This window comes from Macaca nemestrina, chromosome 12 (assembly GCF_043159975.1).
Source record: "Macaca nemestrina isolate mMacNem1 chromosome 12, mMacNem.hap1, whole genome shotgun sequence".
Lineage (NCBI taxonomy): Eukaryota > Metazoa > Chordata > Mammalia > Primates > Cercopithecidae > Macaca > Macaca nemestrina.
The window spans coordinates 94,794,580-94,803,097 of record NC_092136.1 but is presented as its reverse complement, the minus strand read 5'-3'; the positions used below and the strand labels follow the sequence as shown (position 1 = coordinate 94,803,097).

General features: G+C 43.8%; 1 pseudogene; it reads right to left on the bottom strand.

Moving 5' to 3' along the window:
• Positions 1 to 6,799: 6,799 nt before the first annotated feature.
• LOC105484327 (hsc70-interacting protein pseudogene) lies at positions 6,800 to 7,901 on the bottom strand (annotated as a pseudogene).
• Between the last annotated feature and the right edge of the window lie 617 nt (positions 7,902 to 8,518).

The window sequence follows — 8,518 nt, the reverse complement described above, 5'->3', positions numbered from 1 at the left end:
TCTCAACCTCAACACTGTTGACATTTGGGGCCAGATAGTCCTTTATCATGGGGGCTCTCCTATGCGTTATAGGATGTTCAGCAACATCCCTTTAGCAACCTCATCCCAAGTCATGACAATCAAAAATGTCTCCAGACATTGCCAAATGGCCCTTGGGAGCCAAAACTGCTCCATGTTGAGAAACACCTCTCTGCAACAGAGCTATGACTACCTCATTTACTTTGGTATTCCCAATGCCTAGCAGAGTACTTGGGCCATAGAGGGTACTAATAACTAATTGAGCAATTAAAACTCATGGGTGCCCAGTTGTGACATTGTGATGTAATAAGAAATAAATATTTGGGCTCTAACCCCAGTTCCTGACATGGAGCTCCCAAAGCACTTGTAATTTCCTGAGAGATAGAGGTGTCAGGTATATACCTTTTTTTCCTCATATTTGGGCTTTGACCCTGGCTCCTGACACAGAGCTTCTATCCCTTGGAATTTCCTGGGTGATAGGATCATCTTTAGTTATTTTCCTTTTGTAGAGATGGGGTCTTGCTATGTTGTCCAGGCTGGTCTCGAATTCCTGGGCTCAAATGATCCTCCCTTGGCCTCCCAAAGCACTGAAATTACAGGCATGAGCCACTACGCCTGGCTGGGAGCATCTTTAGTTCTAATGAGGCAACTCTTGGTGGGTTTCTGGATGGGAGGCTGGTCACCTGAAAGACCAAGTCACGATCAGAAGCCTGGAAATTTCAGCCCCTACCCCTCATCCTCTGGGGAGGTGAGAGGAGCTGGAGATTAAGTTAATAATAGATCTTGTCTATGTGATGAAGCCTCCATAAAAATTCCTCAGCTATGGAGTTTGGAGAGCATCTGGGTTGCTGAACACATGGAGGACGCTGTGCCCCAAGAGGACTTGAAAACTCCACGCCCCTTCTCCTATACCTTGCCCTATTCATCTCTTCCATCTGGCTCTTCATCTGTGTCCTTTGCAATATCCTTTATAATGAACCAGTAGATGTAGGTCAAACACTTTCCTGAGTTCTGTGAGCCATTTTAGCAAATGATTGAACCTGGGGAGGGGGTTGTGGGAACCTCCAATTTACAACTGCTTGGTCACAAGTACTGGACGTCTGGACGTATGATCGGCATGTGAAGTGGAGGGGGCAATTCAGTCTTGGGGGACTGAGCCCTTAAGCTGTGGAATCTGATGCTAACTCTAGGTAATGTCAGAATTAAATTAAATTGTAGGACACCCAGCTGGTGTTGGGCAGAAAATTGATGTATGGGGGTAAAAAGCCCATACTTCTAGTAGGTCAAAAGTGAAGCATTGAGTGCTGTGAGTGAGAATATAGTAGGAGAAAAAAGTTTGTTCTTTCCTTTACCCCAGGCCTTTGTAACCATTAGGTTGTTCTACATGCCTTCTAGGCTGGGGTTCCTATACACGATGGCTTCTTCCCTTCCAGGGTCCATTCTGTCCTTAGAAGTCTTAAAAATGGCTTCCCCTAGGGCGCTGGGTAAACCTCTGAATCAAAATGAGGACTGTGGAGGTTCCACAGATTTTAAGTGTCTGTCTCTTTTTAACATCAAATCCCAGTTGAAGTTGGCTATTAAGGTGAACTCTGAGTCTCTGCGCATTAGAAATTCTGCACGGTAAAAAGCTGTTTAGAATGGTGGAAAGGGGCAGTAGTCTGAGAGTCAGTTCTACCATCAGAAGCTCTATGACCTTGGACAATTCACTCTACCTCTCTGGGCCTCAACTACCTTAGCTATAAATTAAGGGACTTGGACTGGGAGATCACTGGCTTTTTCTAAACATCTGCAACGCTGTGCTTCAGAAAATGGCATCATGGAAACTGCAAGAGAATAGCAGAACAGTTATGAAAAAAGATTATAGAGAAACAGCTGGCCTGGTATGGTGGCTCATGCCTGTAATCCCAGCACTTTGGGAGGCCGAGGTGGGAGGATCACTTGAGTCCAGGAGTTTGAGACCAGCCTGGGCAACAAAGTAAGACCTTGTCTCTAGAAAAAAACAAAAAAGCCAGTTATGTTGGCACATGCCTGTATTCCTGCTTGCAGCTATGATTGAGCCACTGCATTTCAGCCTGGGTGACAGAGCAAGATCTTGTCTCTCATACATACACATGCAAAAAGAACCTATCGAATTCAGTATCCCCCCTACAATACTCTGTTGTTCCTATCTTAGGATGTGTACTGCTTTGACGCTTGTATGATAGTATTTACATTGTGTTAGCTCCACAGCTCAGCTCCCTGGAGGCAGGTACACGGTGTTGTACTTCCCTGTGTTACACAGAGCCTGTTACACAGCAGTAGAGATAGCAAGCACTCAAACAGTGCCCACAACATACATAGTGCTCTGAATAATGTCTAAAAGTGCTCTTTTAATTCTGAACACTTCCCCAATAACTCATTTAGTCTTCAAACCAGTTCACAAGTTAGAATCTATTATTATCTCCATTTTACAAATGTGGAGACTGAGGCACAGAGAGTTTAAGAAACTTACCCAATTTGCACAGGAAATAGCCAAGCCAGGACTCTAGCTTAGGCAGATGGGGTCCGGTGTCTATTTGTACTGCCTCAAGTAGGTGTTCAGCCAATAGGTGGTGACAAATTGGTTGATTGAATAAGTAAATCTGTCAAGTGAGGCATCAGGACAAGCTCCAGACTCTGCACAGAGCCATGGACAAACACACTGCAGGAAAAGCCCCCAGGTGAAGGGTTAGCCGCCCCAAGATGTATATTTTTGAATTGTGAAAAATAAGACACCTATAATTCATAGGCTCCAATACCCACACCCGGTACAGCACAGCATTTGCCAAGATTATATAACCAACCCAAGCACAAATATCCAAGTCTCAGTGAGCACTAACCCAGCTGTGCCCCAATTTAGCCACAAACCTATCTCTTCCAAAGCTTCATTCATGCTCAGATTCAGGAGACACTCCCCAATATTCATTCCCAAGTTTTAAAGGAAACAAATAGAAAGCTCACCTGGCTTGCTGCACATTTATGTGTTTGGGGACTTTGTCTCCACATGTAACACATGTAAATGACAAGCATCTGTTATTCACTGTGTGCAAAGGGAGCCGCTCTAGAGGTTATCAACCCAGTGCCACCATTTACCAGCAGTGGGATTTCTTTTCTGAGCCTCAGCCTACTTGGCTGTCACATTGGCGATAGTAACATCAACCTCATGAAGTCTTGGGAGGACTAAATATAGGTGAAAGTGATGAAACACATTTGTTCAGAATTGTTCTGAAAGGGGCAGTGTTTACACTGTCTGCTGTCCATCTTGGCCCTGGAATGCAACTCTAGCTGTTTGTTGATTTTTATAGTTGTTGGTCCATCCTGTCAGCAAATTTTCCTGAATAATGTCTAAAAGGCTCTTTTAATTCAGGATATTATGAGAAATACAAAAGGATTAATTGGGCAGAAAAAAAAAACACATATTAAGAAATCAATTTCGGTTGGTTTGTTAAGTCTGGGTTGGAAATCTGCATGGTGGTGCAGAGCATAAGCCTGGGAGGCACTGAGGTCTGACCTGAGTGGTAGCTCTGCAATTGCATCTCCTTGGGCCAGTTATTTAACTACTTAAGTCAGTTTCCTGTTCTCTAAAATAGGAATAATAGTAAATACTTCATAGGGTTTTTGTGAATGTTAAATATGATAGTATTTCCATAGTGCTTAGCTGATTCAACATTAGCTATCATTATTGAAACATACAACCGTCTACACACAGTGCACAAGCATACCTAGTACCAAGTCTTAGAAATAAGGCTCCCCTGTAATCGGTTATGCAAGTGGCTAGGGTTGCGCATGTCCAGGTTGGAACTCTTGCCTCTCAATATCTCATTTCTGGGTCACCCTCTCCGGGCCAGATCCCATTTTGGTACATAGCAGTCTACAGCACAGAGGACTCCTTTGAGCCATGGTAGATCCGCTACTACAGATAGTTTCAGTCTCTCTCTTTTTTTTTTTTTGAGACGGAGTCTCGCTCTGTCGCCCAGGCTGGAGTGCAGTGGCCGGATCTCAGCTCACTGCAAGCTCCGCCTCCCGGATTTACGCCAATCTCCTGCCTCAACCTCCCGAGTAGCTGGGACTACAGGCGCTCGCCACCACGCCCGGCTAAGTTTCAGTCTCTTGATTGCTCAAAGACTTCTTGTCTTAGCCATGATGATGCTTTCAACTGCAAAAACTTGAATTGCTCTGGCTAGTTCAGTTTGTTTGCAATTGCACAGAGAACATCATGCATTAAAAGAGAATGTTGGAGATGTCTTTAGTGTTTTGCTCAGCGAATGCCTGGATTAAAAGAGGTGGTTTATGCATATTTACTAATGAATGAATAGTGTTATTGAAAAATGCCTTCTACAAAATGCTTACAAATAACCTCACCCCAAGTGTTGGCTGCAGCCACAGCGGAAGAAGTCCAGACTTCTGGGTGCTGCCCCATTTCTCAGGAGCCTTTTTCTTTGCTGGGCATCAAATGTTATCCTTAAATGCAGCAACTGGAGCTAAAAAATTGTGTCCTTCCAATAAAATGTGAATTATTTTTTAGTTTAATCATTCACATTTTTTTTAGTTTAATCGTTTTGTTTTCATGCCATGGGGATTTCAAATGTAGTTTGAAAACTGGGAAGATCTATAATATAAAAGCCTAATACTATTGTTATATGTGAGTTAAGCTAGGAGAAGTTTAAAGCAAAAAGAGCCTGGAATTACTCTCTAGTCCTAATATTCAGTAGACGTAACTTTTTTTTAAACATCATTTTCTTTATCATCGGAGGGGAGGGAAAGAAAGCAAGCAGAGGTGGGGGTATGGTTACACTATTCAAGGAAGAACCGAATGCAAAGACGATGAATCTTTCATAGTCTCAACAACTCCACAATGAATAACTGTGGATTATCTCATTTATAATTCACACTGGATTAAAAAGAAAATTGGTTCCCCTCTGTGTATATCAATTTAATTCAAACCTTATCTTCAAAATACAAAGATGAATATTACAAGATAAATTCTAACTGCAATAGGTATTTTCTAAGTAGAAGACCAAACACCAAAGGGAATCCCGCTTTCCAGTGTCTTTTGATATGACAAGACTTTGCCAGAGTGGAAGTCTAACACTTAAGTAAGCATTCTCATGGCCAAGTAAGAAACTACAGTTGTTGTGTGTACTACCCTACAATTACCATATGTATTACATATTAAAATCAGCATTCAATATGCTTGTATAATTATGCTATTAATGATGATAGCAGTGATGATGCTGGTGGAAAAAGCCTGTCTTTAGCCCAAGAAAAGTAAGGGAGAAAAATGTAACAAGCAGAAACTAAACACAGAGTTGGGCATTTTTTGACTAGGAAAGAGAATTTTAAGCATAGAAGTATAAAAAGAAAAGTACTCCCTTACTTCCCCTATGTGGAGATAATATGAAACATTTATTAGATATACTGGACAAGAACAGAACTAAGTACTGCAACTCTACTGCAGCATTACAGAAAAATCATCCCTTCACCACAGTGTAAGATTTAAGGACAACCTGCTCAATGATGCATGTTATATAAAACACAGCAAGATTGCTGCTGCCCTGCCAAGTACTTCCAGTCCCTTCCCAGGTCCTACTGAAATACTGGTGGTCCCAATTAGTTTTTTTTTTTTTTTTTTTTTTTGAGACGGAGTCTCGCTGTGTCACCCAGGCTGGAGTGCAGTGGCCGGATCTCAGCTCACTGCAAGCTCTGCCTCCCGGGTTCACGCCATTCTCCGGCCTCAGCCTCCCAAGTAGCTGGGACTACAGGTGCCCGCCACCTCGCCCGGCTAGTTTTTTTTGTATTTCTTAATAGAGACGGGGTTTCACCGTGTTAGCCAGGATGGTCTCGATCTCCTGACCTCGTGATCCGCCCGTCTCGGCCTCCCAAAGTGCTGGGATTACAGGCTTGAGCCACCGCGCCCGGCCGGTCCCAATTAGTTTTATTGAAATAAATCTTTAAAGAAAAAGATAAAGCATTTTTTTTTTTTTTTTTTTTTTTTTTTTTTTTTTTGAGACGGAGTCTCACGCTATTGCCCAGGCTGGAGTGCAGTGGCGCGATCTCGGCTCACTGCAAGCTCCGCCTCCCGGGTTCCCGCCATTCTCCTGCCTCAGCCTCCTGAGTAGCTGGGACTACAGGCGCCCGCCACCGTGCCCGGCTAATTTTTTGTATTTTTAGTAGAGACGGGGTTTCACTGTGGTCTCGATCTCCTGACCTTGTGATCCGCCCGCCTCGGCCTCCCAAAGTGCTGGGATTACAGGCTTGAGCCACCGCGCCCGGCAAGATAAAGCATTTAAAAAGACATGTCAAAATGCTTCAGGAACCACATATCCAACACAAACTTTATCCTCAAATGAGTTATGTTTGCCTCGCACTAATAAACATTTTTCACTCAAATTAGAGCAATAATCTTCCATACATAAGTATTTCCCCTGCCCAATAGTTCAAAGAAAAAAAATCTAAAATGATTAGTAAAGAAAAATATAAGAATTAACAGACCCTTTAAATTTGTTTTAAATATTTTTAAGGTTTAGAAAGTGTTTAAAGTGTAATTCCTAGTAGGATAGCATTATCTGAATGAACACCCTAATTGCAAACCACTGTAAAATGCTTCAGCTGCATTTGGGGAAGAGGGGTAGGGATTATCTTCAAAGCACCCCAGCTCTCTTGATGAAAAGGTCAGAGGTACACTGGTTTGTATTACTGTGACATCCATAAGGTGATCTATGTTGCTTTTCCTTCATCAAGGGCTTTATCTATCAGAAGGGCTTTATGCTTGACCTCCAAATTTGGCTGACAATTTATTGATAAGATTCATAACTTTTGGGTTGCTCTGGCATTGTGACATATTTGCTGGGTTCTGAGCCACATCCTGGAAGTCCACCATAACTCCTGGATCCTACAAGGCTGCAAGAACCTCTGTATCACTAAGAATTTTATGGAGTCCAGGCATTCCGGCCATTCCAGGCATGCCCCCTCCCATTCCAGGCATTCCTCCAGGAAAATTACCAGGCAATCCCCCAGGAAAGACACCTGGGAAAGATCCATACTGAGCTCCTGACTGTCGTCTGGCTTCTTTCTCCCTCTGGGCTCTCTCATGTTCTTCTCCAGCCTTCTTAACTTGTTCTATTCTTTCTTTGATCTCTCGCTCTTCACGTTTTCGCTCATACTTTCTCCGATGTTCTGCAATTTTCTGTGCCCTAGGTTGAACTTTTTTCAGCATTGCACTAGCATCTTCATCATAATCCAATTTACAGACAAGGGCAAGATCATGGGCTGCTTCTTCTCAGTGGCCTAGAAGTCTGTGTGCTTTCCCTCGCCATTTGCAAGGCTGAGCTGAATCAGGATTTATTTCAATGGCTCTGTCACACAGTCTGGGATGGCAGCATTTGACAAAGACACTGGCCCTATTGGCATACAAGATGGCCAAGCAAAGATTCAGCTTGATGGCATCTGTGAATAAGTCAGTGGCTTTCTGCAGTTCACCGTCATTTAGGGCTTCAATAGCAGCCACTTTCTTTCTTATCATTTGCCTGATCCATCATCTCCTGTGTTATCTCTACATTTTCATCTCCCATTTCTTGAGGGGCATCAGTACCTGGTTCAATCACACCTTCATTATCAATTGCTAGATCACTTTCCTCACTTGATGTTTCATCTGCCTTTAAGTCTTCCTCTACCTTCTTACGATCAAGTTTTTCTTCCTTGGTATTTTTCTTCTGATTTAGCTTTCTGAGTAGCAGGTGGTACTTGACCCCCCATGCTCTCCACCCACTCCTTCAGGAAGCACATTTCCTCAGTGTGCAGAATGCTCGGATCCTACTTACACATTTTCACAAGGCCCGAAGCTCGCTCACTTTGCGGCGGTCCATGGTGGGGAGGCGGTGGGCGAAGCTGAGGGCCTGCTGCCCAGTTCCAGGCCCAGGTGCTGGCTAGGCATGACTGTGCAGAAGGGGGCGGCTAGCTCTCTATTTTTTTTTTTTTTTTTTTTTTGAGACGGAGTCTCGCTCTGTCACCCAGGCTGGAGTGCAGTGGCGCGATCTCTGCTCACTGCAAGCTCCGCCTCCCGGGCCCACGCCATTCTCCTGCCTCAGCCTCCCGAGTAGCTGGGACCACAGGTGCCCGCCACCACACCCGGCTAATTTTTTGTATTTTTAGTAGAGACGGGGTTTCACCGTGTTAGCCAGGATGGTCTCAATCTCCTGACCTTGTGATCCGCCCGCCTCAACCTCCCAAAGTGCTGGGATTACAGGCGTGAGCCACCGCGCCCGGCCTAGCTCTCTATTTTTAAAGGGATTTAGTGTAGCAAAATTGTATTTGAGAGATACAAAGAAAGGGAAACACAAGATCAAGTCTTCTTTTGACTGACTCACTAAACAGTAGTTTGATTGCTGGGCGTCTCTTACTATTGCAGGCAACAGACATCAGTTGAATAAGTAAAGAGCAAACCAGAAGCCTTAACAGGCTCAGGCTACTTGTTTTCTATGGC